At 38.5% G+C, this 10,293-nt stretch overlaps 1 pseudogene; it reads right to left on the bottom strand.

Annotated features, from left to right (window-relative positions):
• Positions 1-8,232: 8,232 nt before the first annotated feature.
• On the bottom strand, positions 8,233-9,502 carry LOC147905357 (uncharacterized; annotated as a pseudogene).
• Between the last annotated feature and the right edge of the window lie 791 nt (positions 9,503-10,293).

Below are 10,293 nucleotides of genomic sequence, written 5' to 3'. Positions count from 1 at the left end.
GGGCAACTAACCTACGGTCTTCGTTTGGCCTAGAGCCGTCCGGGATCATCTGGGGCTCCAAACAGCCCCGCAACCCAAGAGTGGGCTACCCCGGGAAATGCTCCATCTACTTTCAATGCGGTCTATGATGGGATGCCTTCTCGCACTTGCATGTAGCCTAGTTGGTAGTGTGCCAACTCTATCCAAAGCCGTCAAGCCATCAGGCCACACATGGCCCCCATCTGGTGTCCAAACCAGGACCTACCAGATAACCTAGCTACTCAAATGCCTTCTCCTCATATGGGGGGCTTACAAGTAGAGTTAGCTAGTTCCCACATAGTTACACAAGAGTGGAGCATTGATATCTAACACCCCCCCTCAATGTCCACCTGCAAGTAAACTTACTTTTTCGGCTCAATGCCAAGTCAATGAAGATGCCTCTCCAACAAGTCTCTTCCAAGAGTCTCCTCCTCCAGAAGCATTGCACTAAAATCCTCAAAGTTGAGGGGCGGATTTCTGCTCAGCGTATTCAGGGCCATAACAAGACCATCATGCTTTGGTGGGAGAATCCGTATTCACCTTTGTGCTAGATTCTCGCTGGTGATGGTGATGCCAATCGCAGTCATCTGATCACGCATCACCCTAGTGATGAACTTCTCTACCGTTTCAGACTTGGACAGTTTCTCGTTCATGAGTTGAGTCTCTAGATTCTGAATCCGCATATGATTCATGGTCTCGTACTGATTTTCAAGATGTCCATGCCTCCTCCACTGTGGTGACATGTTGAATTAATGCCATGATAGAATCACTTAACCTGCAGACAATAGAACATTGCGCATCTGCATTTCTTCTTGTCCACGCGAGAATCTGATCCGCAGTTGGTACTATCTGTTGTCTTGCATTGGCTAGATCCAGTCTTGCAACCGACTTCACATCCACCCCAATAGCAGTATCCCGAAGCTCGTATGCGCTTAGGATGGTCTTTATCTTGAACTTCCAGAGTGGATAGTTAGTGTCGTCTAACTTTTCGCTTTCACTGAATGGTGGGATTTGCAATCTTGTGGGCTAGGCTATCTCTCACAATTTGCTCGCAAACAGAAACACAATACCGAATCTTCTTGCTAGAGCCCAAGCTCTGATACCATGTAAGAAAATAATACAACGTCTGTGCTCAACAAATAACAAGATCTCGTATGCAAGAGAGAAAAGCAGATAGTATGGAGAATCAAAAAGTTGATTACCATAAAACTGATACAATAGATGGCGCTGCCTCCCAGCAATGCACTCCTATGTGAGAAGCTTCAATGGCATGCTAGAAATAGTAGATGACGGAGGTTGGATGCTAAGGAATCAGGGTTGCTATAGCCAGTGATGATGATGGGCTTCATGAGCTTACTCTTATATAGCCACTAGTCGTAATCGATTAGACCCAATTGGGAGACCGACCCAGTCAGCCCAAAACGTCTGACAATCGTCCCAAATTAGGCCACTGACCACACAATAGAATCGTGGCATAGAATAGAGCAACTAACCTACGGTGTCCGTTTGGCCCAAAGCCTCATCTGGGGCTCCAAACGGGCCATGCAACCCGAGGTGGGCTGCCTTGAGAAATGCTCCATCTACCCTTAGTGCGGTCAGTCATGGGATGCCTTCCCACACTTGCATGTAGCCTAGTTGGCAGTGTGCCAACTTTATCTAAAGTTGTCTAGCCATCAGGCCACACATGGCCCCCATTTGGTGTCTAAACCAGGACCTACTAGATAACCTAGCTACTCAAATGCCTTCTCCTCATATGGGGGGCTTACAAGTAGTTCCTGCAGAGTTACACCAGAGTGGAGCATTGATATCTAACATTTTGATCTATTTTATGATCTAAGCCCAAAAGCGTAGTTTGGATTTTTACATTTTTCTTTTCTAACTTATTTTTATTCTTCATGAGCTTCATCTTACAATCCGTCTGCTTCTTTGCTCTTTACTTGCTCAGATTTTCCCCCCTCCTTCCCTTGTTCTCCACCTCTTTCAAGCCCATTTCATCCCAAGCATGGACAAAAGGCAAATTCCCCCAAAAAGGCCAAGGTGTGAGAGAGGGGAGAAGATTAGTTCCATTCATGTCAAAGTAAAATATTTTTTGCTCATGCCCATCATTTCAGATTAGTGCCAAGTGAGTACTGAGGAGAGGGAAAGGGATTCATATATTAGGAGGAAATCTAAAAGGGGACGAGCATTTTCTGAGCGAAATCTTCCGAGCGTCCGAGCGAAGGAAAAAAAAAGCTTCCCACTATGCATAAATATGGCAAAAATCGATCAGAAGAAAACATAGTTTCACTTAGAAATATGCAAAGTATTATAGCAATGCCTATTTTATACAAAAATATTTAGGTGAATCTGTAGGAATGGTGAGAGCATAATGGGATGGCTTTTGAAGAAACCCACATGTAGAGTAGACTTCTCTATGAAAATTCCCTTATGATCCTTCTTACAACTTTTACTTAATAGGGGGTGACATTGAAAACCCTCTCTCAACCTATCTTCATGAAAGAGTTTCTTCAAAGAAAACTCATTGAAGTAAGCCATCCAGGTAGTTTCGCCAGCGAAACCCCTTTGAAGCAAGTCTCCCAAGGTAGTTTCGCTGGCGAAACTACCTTGGACAGCACTTTTAAAAGTGACATAACTTTCATATCCAATGTCCAAATATAGTCATTCAACCACTCAAATTGATCGGAACACCCCATTTGAGCACATCTATGAAGTTATATTTTCGAAAATCTTCCATATATAGTATTAAATATTACATGTATTTTGTGAGAGTGATATATAAGCCCAAGTTAATACTTATTTATAGTAATTTAAACTTCTTTAGAAACATGTCCATAAATATGCTATAAAAACACTAAAAAGATATTGCCATATGATATAAATGTGTTAATAAGTAATTATATATGCATAGTATTATTACATTGAGAGTGATTATGAGGAATGTTTCTTAAAGGAATCAACACTTTTTTAAGGTAATAACAGGGGTACAAAGGGATGTCTCTAAATAAGAAAATTATGTTGTGTAAAAATGAATGAGTGACTAGTCTGTATATTTTTATGATAAAGGGATCTAGTTCTAGTGAAAATAAAAGTGTAAAAACCATGTTTCCTAAAGAAAAACATTTTTAAAAATCTCTTGAAAAACACGCTCGGATAAACCTGCTCATAGGTTTTTGCTCGTAAAATTGACGCATCCAATCTAAAATTGGAGAAAGGTAAGCTTAGGTGCCTTGGTTGCGCAATAATGTTACATAAAGCTTGGACAATGGAAAAATACATTCTTTTATGTATTGACATCGCTATTCCAGAAGAAGAAATCATACCAAAAGAGGGGCATATTAATATCTTTGGCCTTGATGATGTTTGTATTGGATTGCAACATCCACCATTGCTGATGAATGGGGAGCATATGGAGACATTTCAAGAAAGGGAGCATACACAATCAACCACATAGCTTTTTATTGCTTTCTTTGAGCAATGGCGATACATTGAAGAAGCTTGAGACCATGGAAATGAAGAGGAAGTGGGAAGTTTCAAAAGATTTTTTCTACATTAGAATGACATCATTAATTCTCGTGTAGAATTGATTGAGTCATTGCCCATATTGTTTAGTGCAAGCGAGCTAGGCCTCTTACTTGAGGCATCTATACGAGTGAGAAATTGGGCCCAATCAAGCAAAGATTTGCTACTAGGAGTAAACAACAGGACCAACAATGGTGCATCTTGTAAAGACATCTCTTGGAGGCCCTATTTGGTTAATGAAAATTTTATAGATAAGGTAGTTTACAAAATAGGGCTTGAATGCACGTGATATAGTGACCACCCTGACAGATAATATTTCTTTAGGGAAAACAGTTTTAAGCTAGGTCGAGGAATATTGGGGAATTCTGATTACAGTTAAAAATTGTGATGAGAGAGTTTAAAAGAATTGGGATTAGTCTCATTTTTCCCTATAATTTTGCAAAGTAAATAGGGTGAGCTACTCTCATTTTACCATTTTACATTGCTTGTAGAAGTAGCTATGTTTTGTAGAGCAATGCACATTCACCAAAAGGCTAACCTAGATAACTTACAAGCATTTATGTCCATCCGTGCGATCAAGGGGTATTAGGAAAACCCCCTATTGCTGGATTTTTATAGCCTATGTAACACCCCTTCTATGTAATTTTAAATGATAAAACTATCCCTTATGTAAAAAAATTTCACTTTTTGAATTAAGAAATCCCTTTTGTATGTATATTTTATGTAACTTCATAAAAATATAAAACCCCTTTCAGTGATTGCATTTGCTATCTTACATATTGCTTAGTGACCCCCCCGAAAGATGTTGTAGGTACTCTAGCCCTATATTCGCTTATTTTAGTGCATTATTTTACTCTATATTGTATTCCATAATTCTTTATAATAAGAATATTGGATGTGATGGGATGAAGGATCAGCCTTGATGAAATGAGGTGGGAAATGATAAATTGTGATGGCCTTAAACTCCTTTTTGATTCAAAAGAAGGTGATGGGATGGCTGAAAGCCTTTTCGCAATCTAGATGACGCTTCTGAACTTAGTGTGTGGATCTTAATTATATTAACTAGGAACTAAACATAAATCCATAACTACCCCTATGTACTCTTGCATGATAAGTTGTTCTCAAGCTCTCTCACTTTGTGTGAACTGTTCATAAACTGTGTTTTAGTATGAACGCTCGTTTGCTGTTCACTGCATTTGCAGCCATTTCATGACTGTCCTACAGAAATCTCTTTAACAGAATCCTTCCAAAGTCATGTTTACCTAATCAAGTTAAGACTTCAGCCAAGAGAGGGAGCGATGATTAGTTCTCCAATAGCCAATAGGACATCCATTCTTGCTACATGAACCAAAAAATGTTTTAGCTGAGCATTTGTGTCTGCAACTCTAATTAACAAGATCACTCAGATTCACTAAGGGTTGTCTATGCAATAAAATCGAATCAAGTTGGCTAAGAATGCCCTTGCAGCATCAGTAGTGATTCCTCTTTCCTTGCATCCAAGAACCATAGCAAAGCATTTTGCCTCACTATCTTTCAATGGCCCCATTTTGGCAATTTTTCCTAGCATGCACTCTTCCTCTTCATTCAATGTAACATGTTGAGCATGCACCATACTTCTTGTAGTAGGACAAGTCCCTCTCACTCTAGTTTTGGTTATAGGTGAAGTAATACCTTTCTTTGTGTCTTTTTTTGAACTACGAGTAGACATATGAGATTCGATATATCCTTTCGAGCACTTCTTTGTTTTTTTCTTTGAATTCAAGGATCACTAGTTGAAAATAATAGAACATATCATGCCCTTCAACAATCGGAGCTTGACCAAATCTGTTAGAAGAGATGGCACTATGCACATCTACTACATCATCTAGCATATGTAGGTATGGTAATAACTCATGAAGCAAAATAGAATCACCACAATCTATATCAAATTTTGTAGGGAAAATGCAATTTTTTGCTGGATTAACACAACCCGTGTAAGGCAAAACATCAATGAACACTGTTCTTGCCGGTTTGCATTCCTCTTTAAAACAACACCACACTCTCATTAGTGGTTTAAACTCTGCTTCCACATTCATCCTATCTGGTTGAATGATTCTACTCTTTGTATGCTTGTGGCATGCCATCGCACCCCAAACCATGAAGAAATGTAACTTTCATTTAACATGATGCTCCAAAGTTTCCAGCATGTGTTGCACCATGCACTTTTCTCCTCCAATGGACCAAATGCCAACATGGTTGTGATCGAGCAACATTGTAGAAACTCTAAACACCCAAGACAAAGAACAATCCAATGCTTCCCATTGTGCAAGCTCATATGTTTATTTGACTTCAAAAAACAACGCTCGAGTAATAACCCTTTCAAATCTATTATCACTGCTAGTCTTATTTTTGTTATCACCTCTTTTGACATTATCTCTGAGGATGACATTATGTCTTCTCCTTTACCTTCTAAGATTTCTTCTTGCACCTTGGCTTCATACAATGACATTGCATCTTCTCCTTTACCTTCTAAGCTTGCATCCACATTTGTTAATGGAATATTAACTCCAGACATTGCATCCTCAACATTTTCAATCAACCATGTTGAGCTTGGAACTTGCATGCTAATGTTCAAATTAGGCACATAACGAATCATTGGATTAGATGTCACATGTATAGGCAATGCTTCTAGCGATGTGAAATTGAGATGGCCAAGATCTGTTGATAAACAAGGAAATGAAATTCATAAGTAGAAACAAACTGAAGATTGAGATGGAAAACCAAATTGTCAAACTTTAGGTTGTGTGCTATTAATGCAATTTGTTTGTGTGAAAGCATTCATGTTTTTCTTTTTCAAAACAAAATTGGATTACTAAAAAAAAGAAAGCATTCATGTTTATATGCTTAGTATACCCCCTAAAGTTGTTGAATCTATATCCTTTCAAGTTATTTTAATCCCCAAAACTACATATCCTTACAATGCCAAAAACCTTTGCATAATAGATAGAGTGGAGTCCAACATTATCTAGCATTGCCTGAGTGTTCCCACTAAGAAAAGATTTGGCCAAGTGGCCAAAACATATTTGAACATTCATATGAAGTGAATAAGGATAGAAACAACAATTTACACTAATTCATTCATCACGATCAAGACTCAACACACTTTTTAACATTTATGAACTCATAAATAAATTTGGATGTGTATCACACTCCGAAGGTATTACAACATGCAAACACATCTTTTCATGAAATATAGACAATTAAACATATTCAAGAATATATATGAATATTTGAATTATGGCAATGAGATAGAAGAAATTTCCAAGTAATATTAAAATATCTTTGGAACAAAATTAATACATCATATGGAGAATATAGCAAGATAACATATGGAAAACACAAATAGTATATAAAAGGACAATTTCAAGGACTTGTTGCTTCCTCTTCTGTTTCCCAAAACTTTGAAGCGTGTTTTTGTAAATGCTCATGCTACTCTTCATTGAAGGGTTGAAGCTCTTTTTGTCCTAGTATGGTATCAATTTCTTTATCCCCTCCACCTTCAGTTGTATCATCTTCTTTTGGTACCCCCTCTATTGCCAATATTGGTTCTTGCAAGCTAGCCCATTGTCGAATTTCATGATTACTGTAAGCATACATGCAACATATACTTTCAACCTTTGCCAACTCCTCATAAGTCTCAACAACTAAAACAACACGCCTCTTACATGAAAGAGACTCTATTGCAGCAAGCCCCTCAGAGAACAAGTCTAATACATACTCATCTTCTTGACAGAAACCCATGATCATGTCTTTCATGATACTTGAACGTTTTCTTTTCAAGGACAATTCAATGTCAAATTCATCATCATCATCCTCATCAGCTAATTCTTCTGCACCACTTGATTTTTCATATTTTTCACGTGCAACATATATTGATGGCTTACATTATGCATTGGTATAGCGCTCAATATTGTTGAAATGCTTTTCCTTGCTTGCCAGTACACAGGCAATTAAGCCATCCATAGATCCAGTGACAAATATATCTGTAGTTTCAAAATTAAGGCAATCGAAGTGTATTTTATATTGTCTGCATGTCTTATTTAATGCATTCTTCAAACATGATACATGATCCATGGTCAAGAACACCACAAGAAGGAATTGCACTGGGGGAGAAGTGATTGTCATCAAGATTTTCAACAAACACTCAAAGCGATCCTCGTTCCAATTTCTACTTCTGCTTGGTCCATACATTACATCCAAAAAAGCAACCCCTATTGCCATTTGCTCTTGGTACACATTATGTATAAATTCCATACCCTCCATGTTTGAACCGACTGTGTAGAGCCTCCAAGGCCAGGTGGATGACTTGCACCTTCACTTTGTCCCATAATCCACCTCAGATACCCCTTTGCAGCATCAGGCAATGGTGGAGTTTCCTTATCAAAAATCTCTCTAAGAAACAACATGCAGTCTTCGAGTTGATTACATTGTGTGTTGATGCTGAGTCAAACAACACAATCACATCATGATTGGCTACTTGCCCTTCACTTTTAACCATGAGTTAGAACAACCACAAATCTGATGATACAATTCTAGAGTAATTTTAAAATGTAATCTGCACTCATCCCAATTTTTTAACATTAAGGAAGGTTGTTCTGCCGATATAAACATATAAAGTTCTTCTTATAGTGCAGCATCTCTCTTGATCTGCATAGCTCATCCTTCAATATCAAGAATCATGGCATCAGTCTTTGTTTTAGCTATGACTACTCTACCTTCCTTAATGTCATTTTGAATTTGACTAATTTGGTCATCACTCAATCCATGCAAGCATCTAAACATTGAGACTATGGGTTACCTATAGCATTTTCCATCTTGTGAATATTTTCCTGCAATGTAATCCTCAAGGATGGAGATCCAACCATCATAAATGACATCGCTTATGATTATCATATGTACATCCTTCGTGGCAAAGCTATTGCCCAATGTTACCTTGCCAGTGTCAATGAAAGCCTACAAAAGATAAAAATCCATTAGAATGCAATAATTAAGAAAACAGACTTGTAAAAAATGATTCATAATTAAAATCTGTACTTACATCCCAATTCTCACGATCTGGATGTCCTTTTGCAAGCCCTTATTGTGCTTTCTTGGGTTTGTTAAAGAGAATCCATTGTCCCCTCACCTGCTTAAGTATATCAATGTATGGAGATTGTCTCAAGATATTTTGAGACTCCAGGTTTGCCATCTTTGATATCTCCACACAAAAGCGTGCGGGACAATTCACTACAATCCTCGCCTGGTGGGTGTGGTAGTAGTTCTTTCTTTGGACCGTGCTGTTATCACCATTAGCTGTGAATATTTTAGTAGCATATACTGAATGTTGTCCAGATAGTATCCAGTAGTGGCACTTGGTTAAATCCTTTTTATCTACCCTTTCCAGGGGCTGCTTTGTTTTAGGATTGAAAGGCATTAAATCCGCTACAGTAGTAGGAGGCCTAGAGTTATAACCAAAGTCTGTAGCAAGCTTCTCGACATGCTCTTTGTTCAACCCTCTATATACACATCTTGCAACCGGAATTGGAAATCTTGCATGCAACCCGAATGGATAGTATTTTTCATATTCCACCAAGCTTGATGGTTTCTTTTGCTCTTTTTTTCCTATGACCTTTCCACTTGGCTACAATTCACTACCACTGCTTCTTTCCACAACTGCTAGCATACCCTCTGGAGGTGTTCCTTCTTGTGGTACATCAACTACAGTTAGCTTTCCTTTCTTTGCCCCTTCTCTGCTACCACCTGGTGCTTGAACCATAGTCGACTTTCCTTTCTCTGTTCCTTCCCCACTCTTACACTTTTTTAATGTTGCTAAAACTTTGCGATATGATTCAATCATTGTTGTCACTGTGTCAATTTTATTTCCATCAATTGATTCAACACTTATCAAGCCTCTTGAGTGCATGTTGTCATCTACATCAGACTTCATACGAGATGCTTCATAATCACTGGGATCCAAGAGAAATTTTTGATTTATAATGGTCAACAATCCAATATCTCCCTCTTTTCCAACCACATCTTCAGTGATTTAATGTGCCGATCCAACACAAGTGTATGCACTTTTATTAGGTAACAAAACAAATAAGTGAACTCGTGTTAACTATGCTCCCTCAATACTATATATGTCAAAGTACCAAGGTATGCTTTTTTCTCCAAATCCACTTACAACTTTCTCAACCTTCTTCACATTTGTGTCTAAAATAGAATCTAGAATTGACTCTAGACATAGTAGTAGATTTGAGAAAGCACTAGATTCTAGGGAGATTTGGTTGCACTAGGGAGATTTGGCCGTGTGGCCAAATCTTATGGGCTTCTTTTAAAGCACTAGAAGGGGAGGTTTGGATGTGTGGCCAAATCATATGGGCTTCTTTCAAAGCACCAAAGTTTGGGGAGATTTGGCCTTATGCCCAGATCTTGTGGGCTTCTTTCAAAGCACTAGGGTCTGGAGAGATTTGGCTGTGCAACCAAATCTTGCTAGCTTCTTTCAAATCAGTCAAATCTTTCTAGCTTCTTTTAAATCACTTGGGTTTAGGGAGATTTGGCTGTGCGGCCAAATCTTGCTAGCTTCTTTCTAATCACGAGGGTCTCTGGAGATTTGGCCATGTGGCCAAATCTTTTCAAAGCACCAGGGTTTGGGGAGATTTGCATGTAGTCAAATCTTGCTAGCTTCTTTCTAATCACAAGGGTCTATGGAGATTTGGCCGTGCGGCTAAATCTTTT

This window comes from Dipteris shenzhenensis, chromosome 1 (assembly GCF_047967505.1).
Source record: "Dipteris shenzhenensis isolate YYH24624 ecotype China chromosome 1, Dip_SZ_1.0, whole genome shotgun sequence".
NCBI lineage: Eukaryota > Viridiplantae > Streptophyta > Polypodiopsida > Gleicheniales > Dipteridaceae > Dipteris > Dipteris shenzhenensis.
The sequence above is the reverse complement of the archived record's forward strand: the minus strand, read 5'-3'. Positions and strand labels throughout refer to the sequence as shown.